Source organism: Melanerpes formicivorus, unplaced genomic scaffold (genome assembly GCF_026170545.1).
Source record: "Melanerpes formicivorus ecotype bairdi unplaced genomic scaffold, bMelFor1.0.p_v2 SCAF_109, whole genome shotgun sequence".
Lineage (NCBI taxonomy): Eukaryota > Metazoa > Chordata > Aves > Piciformes > Picidae > Melanerpes > Melanerpes formicivorus.
The window spans coordinates 1,638,978-1,653,999 of NW_027142461.1; the positions used below are offsets into that span (position 1 = coordinate 1,638,978).

General features: G+C 46.3%; 1 protein-coding gene and 1 long non-coding RNA gene across 5 annotated transcripts in view; one reads left to right on the top strand and one right to left on the bottom strand.

Annotated features, from left to right (window-relative positions):
* HIVEP1 (HIVEP zinc finger 1) overlaps window positions 1-3,281 on the top strand; it is a 157,609-nt gene extending 154,328 nt beyond the window's left edge. Inside the window, exon 11 of the mRNA XM_068166882.1 lies at window positions 2,586-3,281. The gene's annotated coding sequence lies outside the window, so the exon portion shown is untranslated. The remainder of the gene's footprint in view (window positions 1-2,585) is intronic.
* LOC137455786 (uncharacterized) overlaps window positions 1-15,022 on the bottom strand; it is a 49,261-nt gene that overhangs the window by 14,616 nt on the left and 19,623 nt on the right. For all 4 annotated transcript variants that reach the window (XR_010990911.1, XR_010990909.1, XR_010990912.1 and 1 more), the window contains exons 3-4: window positions 3,783-3,899; window positions 2,951-3,079 (exon numbers count right to left, since the gene is read on the bottom strand). This is a non-coding gene — a long non-coding RNA (uncharacterized lncRNA). The remainder of the gene's footprint in view (window positions 1-2,950; window positions 3,080-3,782; window positions 3,900-15,022) is intronic.

Sequence of the window (15,022 nt, forward strand, 5' to 3'; positions counted from 1 at the left end):
CACCTTCTGTCTTTGAGGATGAGACCACTGGCTTAGGTGTAGACACTGGGTTGCTACCTCTATTGCTGGCTTAGGATAAAAACCAAGATACTTTAAAATACTTCACATTATTAGGTAATTTTATGAGGAATGTCCGTGGGTGGATGAGCAGACAGCAACAAGGATGTAGCAGCATGTAATTAACTGATTTGATGTTCAAGTTATGTTCCAAAAATGCTGAATAAAAAAAAAAAAGAAAGAAAAAAAAAATCCTTACAGCAAAGATGTTGCTGGTGTCACGTTTGTCCCTCCACTTCTCCTCTCTATACTGGCCAGACTAGTCAAAATGTTAGGAGGTGGCTGGTGATTTTGAGGACTCCATGCGAGATCTAAGGAAACCACGCTGGCTGGGAGATGGCAAGACTTTACATTCCTGCAGTTCAGCCATGGAAACAAAACTTGTCTAAGATGAGTCAATTAGCCAGGCATGCTTAGTTTTCTTTGGTAATAGTAGGCTTGTTTTCCCCAATAAGGTCAAATGTTAAGGCCTGTTTGGTTTTGCGTCTGTACTCTTCAGTGTATTTAAAAGCCATTACCATGCATAAAGCACTTGTGCTAGAAGCAGGCTAACTGAAGGCTGTTTGTACAGTCACATACTCCTAGCAGTTCCCTTTTTATGTTTAGTCAGTGTGGCTACAACAGCCCTCTGGGCTTCAGAAGTCCCAGTTGCAGGCCACTCACCTATAAGGTGGTTTAATGTTGACACATAACTAACTGATGGTTGGATTCCTCCTGATGAGAAGCAAAACATTTGACAAAGGTGACAGCTGCATCTCACATACAGCAGTCTGAAAGACTGAGAGAGTAGAGGTTGTTTAGCCTGCAGAAGAGAAGGCACAGGAGAGACCTTATTGCAGCCTTTTGGTATAGAAAGGCCTAGGGGCCGAGAAGAAAGATGTGGACATTCTTTTTAGCAGGGCCCGTTGCAACAGGACAAGGAGCAATAATTTTAAACTAAAGGAGGGGAGATTCAGGCTAGATATAAGGAAGACATTTTCCACAATGAGGGTGGTGAAACACTGTGCCAGGTTGCCCAGAGAAGTGGTAGATGCCCCATCCCTGGAAACACTTCAAGTCAGGCTGGCCAGGACTCTGAGCAGCCTGATCTAGTTGAAGATATCCCTGCTGACTGCAGGGAAGTTGGACTAGATGACTTTTAAAGGTCTCTTCCAATCCAAACCATTCTATGAATATCATTGGCCATTAAGAGTCATTCACCACCCCAGCAACTCACTGCTCCAGATGCATCCAGGAGTTCACACCCCACTGGTCTCCACAGTGCTCATCCCCTTCCCAGCAGCAGCAGTTCCAGTGTTGTGGGGGCTTTCCCTGGGATGCCTGGGTGAGGCAGAAATGGTTTTTCAATGTGTATGTGCAGTAAGGGACCAGCTCAGAGGGAGCATCACCACAAACATCAAATTGCATCCCAGGAGGAGAGGACCATGGTGCACCAATAGTGATTTTACTCTGCATGGGGCCTGGTGCAGGTGTAGGTTTTAAAACAGGAGTTAGGCACCATCAACAGGAACTACCCAGACCTGAAGCAGCTAAGTGGAAAGGCACCACTTGAAACTTCTCCCTTCCCATCTTTTATGACCAAAGCATATCAAGTCAAAATGAAAGGTGCCTTTTAAGGCACCTTTTGACAGAAATTTTTGACAAATCAGAAGGAATTTTGACATGAAACTAAAATTCTCCATTTGAATGGGAAACTGCTACAGCTTTTTTCCTGCTAATACTCAAAATCTCCCCAGCCTGGGCTGCTGCCCTTCTGGCACCTGGCTTTCCTCCACAGGACCTAGCAAGGCAGTTTGTTTCTGTGAAGCTCTTCATGCCTCAGGCACACTGTGTGCAGAGAAATCACACCCTTGAGACAATACAATCATAAGGGCTTCATTCTGAAAATCATAGCATCATAGAATAATTTGGGTTGGAAGAATCCTTTAAAAGTCATCTAGTCCAACTCTCCTGCAGTAAGCTGGGACATCTTCAACTGGATCAGGCTGCTGAGCCCTGTCCAACCTGACCTGGAATGCTTGCAGAGATGGGCATCTATCACCTCTCTGGGTGCAGTGTTTCACCACCCTAATTTTCCCCTTTGATCTAGTCTAAATCTCCCCACTCTTAGTTTAAAACCATCACCCCTTGCCCTGTCACAACAGACCCTGCTAAAAAGTGCGTCCCCATCCAACGCTTTAGCCTAGGCCAGCTGCAGGCAGTTGTTGGCAGAAACAAAACCAAGACAGAGAGCAAGAAACCAGGCTGCAAGACAGTGCAAGCCAAGGGGAATATCGTCCTGCGACCAGGCCATTGGGCTGTCCAAGCCCAGAAATGCATCATCCTCGTTCTTCAGCCCAGTTACCCAGCATTAGGTGTGTCCCTGGTTTGCAAACACAGTCAAGGAGCATGTTTTCATCTGCACACCAGACAGTTTTGTTCTACCCAGTGGGTGGTTCAGAAACCATTTTTGACACTTAGAGGTTTAAGCTGTGTTTCTCTGTTTATTCCCATACCTATAATAATTTACAACTCTTTCTTACTTACAGCATTTCAGAGCAGGAGCTCACACACCTAATGCTGACTGATTCTGCTGGACTGGCTAACTGGCACCCCTGTGGATATCTTGTTTTCCTGTGAATGGTTGTTCCTCCATACAACATCCTCAAACTCTGATTAAAGATCCAGAATGTATTAGCTATGAAGACACCAGACAGCTCAAGCAGATTAGAAAAGACACACACAAAGAACTGCATCCCAGCTTCTTCCTCCTGGCATGGGGAACAGAATCCTAAGCACTTGTTACAAAAGAACCAGTAGAAAGGCAAAGAGACTAAAAAATGATAGAGACACTGGAAATTTACCCAGTCTTCTACAAATTATCCCTTCTAAGTATTTGCACTTTTGTACTTACTTAATTCTCTCTTGCAGTTGGAAACTCTTCAGGTTTGATCCTCATCTGATGGGGAAATAACATCCGTTAAGCTTCGGCGAGAGCTGCACCGACTACATCAGTGGAGGACTTGGTGCAATCCAGTTAAGCCTTGCACACGAATTAAAGGAACACAAAAACATGTGGTCTGGGTTATTTTCAAGTTTATGCATTCTGCTGCATTCTTGATGGGTTTATTCAGGTTTCCATTTAGCTAAATGAACAACTGAAAAGATCCTGCACCAGTGAAATGCCAAAAGCTAAGGTCAGGAGGTCAAACTAGATTATCTTAACAGTGTCTTCCCCCCTTGCAATCTGTGAACACAGGTTTTGTCTGATAAAGCAGCTGAAGTATTTCAGTAGCATTTTGATGTTGAAGATTGCACAAATCATTAGTCTTCTAAAAAGACTCTCCTTTTAGTGGATGCCTTTTAAGCCTTATGTTGAAGAATAAGAGCTGTTTCACCTAAAACAGTGGGCAACATGTTTGGATAGTCAGAGAGACCATTTTTATGGGAGTGGTTGAACAATATATTGTGTTTTTTCAAGAAGTTGTTCTTCCACTCAGTGGAAATAGCTGAATGAAGGGCCAAAGGACTGTCCTTTTTCTCTCATTAAGCCCATCTAAAAGAGAGATAAAATGTGCTGATCTTGCAGCTTAGAGTGGACTCTATGAGGCTTTTGGTCCTAGACTTCTAACATTTCTATTAACCTTCTGTACTTGGAGGGGAAAAGAAGCATGCTTAACTTGATGTAGTGTGAATGATGATTTGAAGGCAAAGGAGGGACGAATACCCAGCAGGAATATACTCACCAAAATCATTAGATCTGCATATTCTTGATCAGTGAAGTTCTGGCAGAATTAAGAATGTTATTTTATCCAGTGTAGTTCGTCCAAGTCTCTGGGTGGGATTCAGCTGTTGATGTTTTCCTGGAGGAAAAAAGTCAGCAAGTTGTTCTGAGTTGTTCTCTGCCCTCAAAAAAATCCTGATACGGGAGTATCAGCACGTGGCCCAGTTGTGAGAGGCATATGAACTGAGCCCAAAATTCATCCCTTGCTGCAGCTCTCCTGGCTGGGGCAGCCACCAGGGCCACCGCAACCGTTCAAGGGAGGTGGGACTGGGTTTGGAGGAACAAGGGCCAAATAACATGAAAAAGATTCACCTTCTGCCTAAAGATAGCAGCCTTGACATACAGCCCTAAGGACAAATGGTTCATCTCTTTGTTTTACATAGTTTTTGGTATTTTTGTTGTTTTCACTACCTTCTCCTATGGATGCATTACATGTGCAATTAGTAACACACTGGCAATAAGAACTGATGGTTTCCAACACTTCAGAGGAAGAAGAGGGGCAGTTTTTCATAGAATCATAGAACGATAGGGGTTGGAAGGGACTGAAGAGATCACTGAGTCCAACCACCCTGCAAAGCAGGACCACTTAAGACAGGTCACACCGGAACATGTCCAGATGGGTTTTGAAGATCTCTAGAGAAGGACACCCCACAGCCTCTCTGGGCTGCCTGTTCCAGTGCTCCATCACCCTCTCAGTAAAAAAGTTCTTACGTCGAGATGGAATCTCCTGTGATTGTGTTTATGTCCATTGTCCCTCATCCTATCACTGGGTACCACTAAAAAGAGACTGGCTCCATCCTCCTGAGAGCCACCCTTCAGGTATTTGTAGACATTGGTAAGGTTCCCTTAGGTTGTTGGTCTGTCCCATATGGAAAGCAGTCTGCAGGAGTCAGGCAGGCATGCCAGAACATAGGCTTCAAATACCAATGGGCATGTAGGATATTGTAGCTGGTGCTTTGCCTCCTCCCTGGCAGCTGTGAGCGGCTGCTGGATTTTTAACCAGGTGCTAGTTAGTGCCTCAAAAGAGTTCAAATTTTTCCTTTATCCTCTTAGGCACCATTTATTGAGCACATTTTGTTCATTTTGTGTGTACAATAATGCAGTAGTCAGCCTCACTCTGGAGCACTGACCAGACAATAAAGCTGCATAATGAGGTGCTACATCCAGGGGGAATCAAGCTAGAGCTGGGTTTGCACATGTCCCTCTAACAATTATCTTGTGAGTTTCTGGCAGTGACATAGAAAATTGAGCCATCTGAGAAGAGGATGTACTTTCATGCTTTGGAGGATGAAGGAAAACACAGAACCACAGAATGGTAGGGATCAGAAGGGACCTCTGGAGACCATCTAATCCAACCCCCTGCTAAATTAGGATCACCCAGAGCAGGTTGCCCAAGGTTGCAATGTCCAGGAGGGTTTGGAATTGCTTCAGAGAAAGAGACTCCATAACAACTCTGGGCAGCCTGTTCCAGTCCTCTGTCCCTCTCAGAGGAAAGACATTTTACCTCATGATCAGGTGGAACCTCCCGAGTTCCAGTTTGTGCCCATTGCCCCTTGCACTATCACTGGACACCAATGGCTCCATCCTCTTGACACTCATACTTCAGAATACAGAATAAACCAGGTTGGAAAAGACCTTCAAGATAATCAAGTCCAACCTATCCCCCATCTAATCAACTAAACCATGGCACTAAGTGCCTCATCCAGTCTTGTTAAACACTTCCAGTGATGGGTATCTCTACATATTGATTAGAATAGAATAGACCACACCAGACCGGAAAAGACCTTCAAGATCACTGAGTCCAACCTATCGCCCAACACTATCTAGTCAACTAAACCATGGCACCAAGTGCCCTATCCAGTCTCTTCCTAAACATCTCCAGTGATGGTGACTCCACCACCTCCCTGGGCAGCCCATTCCAATAGCAAATCACTCTTTCTGTGAAGAATTTCTTCCTAACATCCAGCCTAAACCTCCCCTGGTGCAGCTTGAGACTGTGTCCTCTTGTTCTGGTGCTGGTTGGCTGGGAGAAGAGACCAGCTCCTGCCTGTCTACAAACTCCCTTCAGGTAGTTGTAGACAGCAATACTGCACCCAAGAAAAGAATACTTCTTAATGCACCCAAGAAAAGAATACTTTCCAAATAATTGTTTGGGCCACAAAATTAAGACAAAACCTGGCCTCGGTGTTGTCATGAATAGTCTCCTACTACCTTCAAGAGGGCCAGGATTTCATTCATGGATTTTAAAGGCTGGAGCAGAGTGAGTATCTTACAACAGAGTGTGGGTATTTCTGGCACAACAGGGACTGGTGTTAATGACACCAGAAAGTGATTGTCCTTTTTTTCTTCTTTAAATCTGGCATTGCTCCTTCAAGCAAATTCAAGTCTGATCCATTTGCATTTCTACGTATCATTAACCCAGACACCTACTGAAGGGCCTAAAGCTTGTCTCTGCTAGCAAGACTCAATCCTGCTAATGCTCTTTTCCTAATGCACTGAGGGTATCTGGAGTCTCTCCTTTTGAAGCTGATTCGCTATTTTGACTAATTGCTTCTGGTAACAGTTAATAGCATTTTGCAAAGGCACTTCATCTGCTGACAGCAGATTGATGCAAGGAAGGGACACAGTTTGCTTTTGCAAAGGGAGCATCGGGAAACCCATTACCAGCTTCATTAATCTGTTAATAATAAAATTAAAGTACAAGTAAAATGTGACAAATAGGGTTCTGTTGTCAAAGTCACTCTAACAGGAGGCTGTGAATAAAGGTCAAAACAGACCCTGATTTCTGCTGTGTTTTAATAGCAGAATCAGAAGAGAGCGTTGTAGAAACACTGTAATTAATCTGGCAATACTGTAATTGTCCCCAAATGACACAGGAAGAGTTTATCAAGTGATTGAATTTTTTTTCTGTTCTTTGAGAGCATTTACAAAACCTGGAACATAAAGCTTTGTCACACAACATTTAAGTGCTAATCCAATTTCCCAGGAAGCATTCAACAGTGTGGCTACCGTAGATGGGTTTATTTCCACTGCCTGCATACTTGCAGCTGCTACCTCAGTCAAAACCCAAGTTTATGCCCCAATACAGGGGAAAAACAAGAAAAGCCCTGCAGGTGCAGATCTTCTAGCAGCAGTCACAGAAAGGGAAGCGGTGGAGTCAGTGGAGTCTCCAATCCTGGAGGAATTTCAAAAATGTGTAGATGTGGTGCTGAGGGTTGGGGTTCAGTGGTGACCTGGCAGTGCTGGGTTAACGGTTGGACTTGATCTTAAAGGCCTCTGCCTTTAAGATGATGATCTTAAAGGCCTAAACTGCAAAACAGTTCTATGACATTGGCAACAGGCTTCATTGAAGAGCCAAAATAAGGCAGACCAGACAGCCTTGCTCTGGCAAGGACAGGGTTGGCCTGTTTAAAATCAAACCTACAGAACATCAGCTCACTGCCCACCCCTTCTTTTAAGGCTATCCCCCAAACCTTTCAGTGTCCCCTGCACCTCTTACCTCAGCTTTCCCAGTCACATCCTAAATCAGCAGAATATCTTAGTCTAACTTCTACACTTAAATAATCCACCTGCTGGGATTTTCAGTTATTACCACAGAAACAAAACTGCTAAGAGAGAGACTGACTCCAGCCTCTCCAAGGCATGGAGAGAGAAAAATGTCCAATTTATCTAAGTTCCTGCTTATTGCAGTTGAGCAATTGCCCCAAAAGCAATCAGTCAAGGAGGATAATTTGAGGACACAGCTGCAATGAACGGAAGGCTCCCTGCAGTCTGGCAGAGCAACCATCTGCTGGGAGCACCTGAACCAAAGGCACACTTTTTAAAGAGCCCAGCCAGGCAAACAAACAGATAAACATGTTAATGTGAAGTATTTGAAGAGAATGGCTCATTAAGTCAGGCAGGATGAGTATACCAAAACCAGATAGCTCTATTTTAAAATTCAGCAGGAGGAAAAGGCCCTCCTTTGGGTTCAAGCAAGCCAAAAGGAATCTGTACAATCTTCTCCTCCAGTCATTTTAGGGATAATCTCAGACCACAAAGAGACCAGATTTTCATTTTGAGAAGCACCACATGGAATTAGTTCTGCCAGGAAAAGAAGCAAGGGGATGGGGAAGATAAAGAGGAGGGAAAGGAGGACAGGCCTGGAATTTGCAGTTATTTGTAGGAGCTGTGAACAGCATGATGAAGAATTGCCCCCATGGTGATGGGCTAGGGTCCTGGGAAAGGCAAGAAGTCTGGTGCAGATGCCCATCAGTGTGAAAACGCCAACAGATAGAGTGGAAACTGCATATAACCTGGGATTAAAGGCCAGGAACTGTTTGAGTTGCTAGGTGAGCTCCTAAGCAGAGAGGCAGAGTATGGGAGGAAGCAAGAGGAGCAAGAAGTGCTTACTGCCACCCATCACAGCACACCAGTCATGACAGTCATCCCAGTTTCTGTGATGGAGACTAAGTCATAGCTATCCTGCTGCACAACAGCTTCAAGTTCCTCCTGCCCATGACGCACACGTAGCTCAAGTGCATGGTGTAGATGCACTTGAGCTAGGCTATCAATTTCATTGGCATGCCACTCCTAGGCTCATCTCTAGTGAGGATATTTTTACCTCCTTCCCCCATCAAACCTTAAAGCTCTCAATGTGCCCTGCCAATTCATGGGTAAGAATCCTATTTCCCCTTTGAGATAGCTGGACTCTATCTGTGGCCAGCAGGCCTGGTGCCATGTAAGCCTCCCCACGAACAAAGAAACCAAAGCTCCAACAGCACCAGCCCCTGAGCCATGTGTCTACTCCTGTTCAGTATTCCTCCCAGCCACCGAAGGGATTGTGGAAAACACTACCTGTGCTCCTGATCATTCAGTCAATTGCCCTGAAGTCCCTTTCGACCCCTTTGGAAGGTCTCTCCACAACGTCATGACTGCCAACCTGCCTAACCAGGGCCAGACCAGACCAGGGAGTTTCCTTATAACTACGCCAGGTCCCAGGGAGGTGGCAGGCTTCCCTGTGGAATGCATCTGGCTGGCAGATTGAGCCCTCAGTGCCATTCAGAAGAAAATCACCTACAACTAGTCTCGGTTTTTTCCCTTAACTGAGGCAGACACAGCGCATGAGCCTGACTCACCCTAAGCAACTCCGTGGATGGATCTCTTTCTACATCCCCATGTGCCTGGCCCTCAAGTCCCAGAGCGCCATATCGTTGTGTAAGGGCAACTGGGAAGGTAAGGGAGGCTGGGAGAGGACTCACCTGCTGCCCTGCGCAGGGACCTGTTTCTACTCCCCCCTCCCCGCTTCTTGAGTCCCCCTTCTGTCCGGTGGCAAGAGGGGAAGGGACCCTCCGCTTCTTCTGGAGACGGTATCTGCCGCCTTTGCCTCAGACTGTGGCTCCACCTCCCTCTCATAGTCCGTAGCACTTCTCACCACCAGGCAGCTCACTCACCTGGCCACGCCACACACCAGTATCACCTGGCTGAAATGGCAGCTACCCCGGGGGCTTACCTGCCGCCGCTCTGGTCCCCGCCTGCTCCGAGCCAGAGCCGCCGCTGGGGAGGGCTCACGCTTCCCGCCCCAGGCGGTGCGGCAGGGGCAAGCTCCCTCCCTCCGCCTGCACCTTCGCCCCGTGGCCGCGCGCTGGCCGCTTCAGGAAGGCTCCCCCGGCGCAGTCGGTCGCGCAGGAGCCCTTGCCCTGGGAGACTTCCGGTGACTTTAGAATCACAGAATCAAGCAGGTTGGAAGAGATCTCCAAGATCATCGAGTCCAACTGATCACCCAACCCTAACTAATCAACTAGACCATGGCACTAAGTGCGTCATCCAGTCTTTTCTTAAACACCTCCAGGCACGCTGACCCCACCACCTCCCTGGGCAGCCCATTCCCATGGGCAATCTCTCTCTCTCTTTCTGTGAAGGACTTCTTTCTAAGATAAAGCCTAAACTTCCCCCTGCGCAGCTTGAGACGATGTTCTCTTGCTGATTGCCCAAGAGACCAACCTCCACCTGGGGGATATTAGGGGAGGAAGCAAGGGGACCTAGGGGATATTAGGTTAGCTAGTAGGAGACATTTCTTCACTGAAAGGGTTGCCGAGCCCTGGAATAAGCTACTCAGGGAAGTGGTGGAGTCATCACCCCTGGAGGGATTTAAATGTGTAAATGTGGTGCTGAGGGATGTGGTTTAGTGGTGACCTGGCAGTGCTGGGGTAATGGTTGGACTCGATGTTAAGAGTCTCTTCCAAGCAAAATGATTCTGTGATTCCATGAGTCTATGATCTGCAGCATCACAAGAAGGGGAGCTTCTTACTGCTGTTGCCTATGTAGAAGACCCTGCAGCTGCCTGCTGTAGAAGCAGTCATGCCCCAGGCTTCTGTCCCTTTTATATAGTATATGCCTCTCTTATAATTGCTTTCTCTTTCTCCTTTGCAGAGTTCTGCATTGTAAAATATTAGCAATAAAATTCCCGTGTTGAGAATTAATATTGAACAGGGATGACCTCAGTCCAGGATGCCCAAGCACAGCTCCTATAGCCCAGTCACTACAGTGTAACTCTGGAATCAGCATTTGCTCTCATTCCAGCTCTGTATTTTAATTCTTCAAAAGCAGCAATTGTAATAGCAAAACCCTGGCCTTGATTTTTAGGGTGTCTCTACGCTTTTTGAACAGAATGTCAAGAACACACAGGATGAGCTGTAACCAGCCCAAGAGAAATCTGGCATCTATGGATTTAACAGTTTCATTGCCACCTTCTTTCTCTCCTCTTTAGAATGCAAAATCTTGACTAAAAGGCATTTTTAACCACAGTTTATGTATCCTGTCACTCTCTAAAATACATTTCTCCATAAAGATAAAAGAAGATGCCAGAGAAAAACTCTGCCTTTGTGTTCCAGTCCTCATTGCTGATGGCCAACAGCACTGAACTTCATTTTTTATTGTCTCTTCAGACATTGGATAACAGAGCACAAGTACCATTCTGCATAAAGGATTTGGCTTAGTATAAACAAAGCAAAGCACCATTTGCTTCATGTTGAAAAAGTGGAGATCAGAGGGTATATTTAGAAAGTTAATTGCCTTTTTTTTAAGTCATGTCAGGGTTTCAGCACTGTGCCCATAATGGAGTTAGAGCTTTTCTCTATTGCTCTGCACATACCCTCTACACAAAACCGGGTGCCTGCAGCTCTACAGGTTTTTCTTTGAACTATGCCACGGAACAGCAAGGCAAGAACGACATCAAGACAATGGGGTTGGGGCTTCATGGGTGGACAAGAAATGGGTCCTACAACTCCAAGAACAGGGCAGGATCAGGGGAACAGCCCAGAGTCTACATCACTGGACAGGTCCACCACAGCCAGAGGTCCAAATTCAAACCAAGATACCAGCCCATGCTTTAGGATCAGGGTCACAATGGTCCATGGCCAGACAGCTGCAACCAATGCAAGTGGGGCTGAGCACCAGAGCCTCAGCTGAAGATCAGTGTTCAAGCTAAGCATCTGCATGCTTACAGAATCACAGAATCACCAAGGTTGGAAGAGACCTCAAAGATCATCAAGTCCAACCTGTCACCACAGACCTCATGACTAAACCATGGCACCAAGTGCCACATCCAATTCCCTCTTGAACACCTCCAGGGATGGTGACTCCATCACCTCCCTGGGCAGCACATTCCAATGGCAAATGACTCTCTCCATGAAGAACTTTCTCCTCACCTCGAGCCTAAACTTCCCCTGGCACAGCCTGAAACCGTGTCCTCTTGTTCTGGTGCTGGTTGCCTGGGAGAAGAGACCAACCCCCATCTGGCTATTATGCCAGGCTCATGTATCAGAACAGCTATCACAAACAGTTCCATACAATCTAAATGGCAGCTCTATCTCCCCTGAGAGGTTCTTTTTCAGCTCTCCAGGGCCTCCCACGTTAAAACAAAATGGTATGAAATAAAAAATAAATAAGCTTTTTGCAACAAAAGCAGTCTGCTCAAGTAAAAGTAGAGAGAAGAATAGCTGCTGGTAGTTTGGAAAACCAAGCTATGAAAGGAAAAGCCCAAATAAGGGGTTTTGTGGGGGGAGAAAAGGGCTAATTAATCTGAGAAAGAATAAAGAAGAAGCAAAAAGCAAAAGCTGGAAGTTTAAGTGTTAAGTGTAAGATATGTGTTGTTACAAGGATGGAAGGGAAATTAGGGTCCATAGCCAATATGGGAACAGTTTAATATGGGATGTTCTTCATTCCTTTCAGTCTTATGTCAATATTTGGATAACTTTCTCCATGGTTCAGTCAAAACTGCTGAGCTTGATGAAGAATTTATTGAATGAGACTCTTTGGCTTGTATTAAACAAAAGATAGAGTAGAGACTCCTAATGCTCCTTGTGGCTGTAAAATTTATGAGCATATGAACTTATGGGACAGGAGTTTACTTTTAAGATCCCAGTCTGTGGCTGGCTGCCTGGCAGGGGGGAATGATGTATCACCTAAAGGTATATGTGTTGGACACTGAGCCACTACTGCTCTCAAAGCTCTCTGTCACCACTATCCCCTGCTAGGAGCTGGACCCAGATGATTATTTTCAGCAGATTTTCTAGGGGAGAATTTCTCTTCTAAAGTCCAAGTCTGAAACCTGCCATGATTTATGTGCCTGACACACTGCAAGTAGTGCCACTGAGATATCAGGGAAATGGTCACCAACTCAATCACAAACCATAAAATTAGGAGTGTATCAGGTCAAAGGGACAACTCAATGCTGCTAAGACTGAAGTTCAGCAACATGAGTCTTTGAAGCTTCAGGACCCAGAAGTATCCAAAGAAGTATAGATGACAAAATATGACTGAGCTCTGTTTTGCAGTAGGGACCACTGCGGGCTCTTAAGCAGTTTAAAAATATAGAGTGTGCCTTGATGCTGAAGGCATAAGGGAAGCTCTTTTGTGAGAAAAGATACTAATAATTGCCAGATGGGGTTTCCTCTTCACCAGCAGAAGGTAGCACGTCTCCCAGGCTTAGCAGGAGCCCCATTCAGCTTCCCCCAGACAGTAACACAAAGCTGTACAGTAGGGGCATGGGAACAGGTCTGTGAGAAAATACCACTGGTGGCAGGCAGAAGCTTAAAATATCAGTATCCTTGTGCCTGGAAGATGGAAGGTGTCATCAGAGCCAGGAGTGTGTCTGGTCAGGAAGGTTGTGGAGTCTCCTTCTTGGTAGAGAGATTCAAAATTCACCTGGACATGATCCTGTGCAACCTATGCATCTAGATCCTAGGTCCTGTGCTCTAGGTGAACCTGCTTTAGCAGATGGGTTGGACTCCAGGATCCCCTGAGGTCCCTTCCAACCACCACCTCTGGCCACAGAGGATAGGAAGAAAGGTGGGACCACTTGGGTCAAGAGATCAGGGGTCAGCATGCCAGTCTTAATTTTATTTTAGCTGTAAGAGTCTCTTTCCTCATGACATTTCCTCATGTCTTCCCTAAGTATCATAGAATCATAGAATTGTTAGGGACCTCAAGGATCATCTAGGTCCAACCCCCCTGCCATGGGTAGGGACACCTCACACTAGACCAGGTTGCTCAGAGCCACATCCAACCTGGCCTTAAAAACCTCCAGGGATGGGGCTTCCACCACCTTCCTGGGCAACCTGTTCCAGTGTCTCACCACCCTCATGGTGAAAAACTTGTTCCTAACATCCAATCTGAATCTACCCATTTCTATTTTTGTTCCATTCCCCCTATCATTACCTGACACCCTAAAAAGTACTCCCCTGCTTTCTTGTAGGCTCCCTTAAGATACTGGAAGGCCACAATTAGGTCTACACAGAGCCTTCTTTCCTCCAGACTGAACAGCCCCAACTCTTTCAGCCTGTCCTCACAGGAGAGGAGCTCCAGCCCTCCAATCATCCTCGTGGCCCTTCTCTGGCCACCTTCCAGCACGTCCATATCCCTCTTGTAATAGGGGCTCCAGGACCAGACACAGTACTCCAGGTGGGGTCTCACCAGAAAGGAGTAGAGGGGGAGAATCTTCTCCCTCAACCTGCTGGCTATGCTTCTCTTGATGCAGCCCAGGATGTGGTTGACTTTCTGGGCTGCAAGTGCACACTGGTGGCTCATGTTGAGCTTCTCATCCACCAGTACCCCCAGCTCCTTCTCTCCAGGGCTACTCTCAAGCCAGTCACTGCCCAGCTTGGCCGACCCAGATGCAGGACTTTGCATTTGGTCTTGTTGAACCTCATGAGGCTGTCATGGGCCCACCTCTCCAGCCTGTCAAGGTCCCTCTGGATGGTACCCTTTCCCTCCAGCATGTCTGCTGCACCACGTCTTAGTGTCATCAGCTAACCTGCTGAGGGTGCTCTCAATGCCACTGTCCATGTTGCCAACAAAGACATTAAGCAAGACTGATCCCAGTACTGATCCCTGAAGGACTCCACTTGTCACTGGCCTCCCGTTGGACATAGACCCATTGACAGCCACCCTTTGGGTGCAGCCATCAAGCCAGTTCTTTATCCACTGAACGGTCCGTCCATCAAACCCATACTGCACCAACCTGGAGGCCAGGATGTGGTGTGGGACAGCGTCAAAGGCTTTGCTCCGGTCCAGGTAAATTATGTCAATTGCTTGGCCTTCATCTATTAATGTTGTGACCTTGTCATGGAAGGCCACCAGGTTTGTCAGACCTTTTTTGGATTTGCCCTTGGTGAAGCCATGCTGATTGTACACAATCACTTCTTCGTTATTCTTCTGCATCAGCAGTGCCTCCAAAATGATCTACTCCATGATCTTACAGGGCACAGAGGTGAGACTGACTGGCCTATGGTTCCCTGGGTCATCCTTCTTTCCCTTTTTGAAAATGGGAGTTATGTTTCCCCTTTTCCAGTCAGTGGGGACCTGCCTGGACTGCCAAGACTTTTGGAATATAGTAGAGAGGGGTTTAGCAACCTCATCTGCCACTTCCCTCAGCACTCATGAGTGTAACCCATCGGGTCCCATGGACTTGAACACTTTCAGGTGCTTCAGATGGTCACGAACCTGATCTTCACTCACAATGGGCAGTTCCTTCTTCCAGCCCCTGCCATTATCTTCCATTATTCTGGGAGTGTGGCTGGAGCCCTTGCCAGTGAGGGCTGAGGTAAAGAAGTCATTGAGAACCTCAGCCTTCTCCATGTCACTTGTAAATCTATGTTTATGACATTCAATACAATCACTGTGCATTGGTATCAAGCAGTTGCTTTTAAAAGATAATCTTCT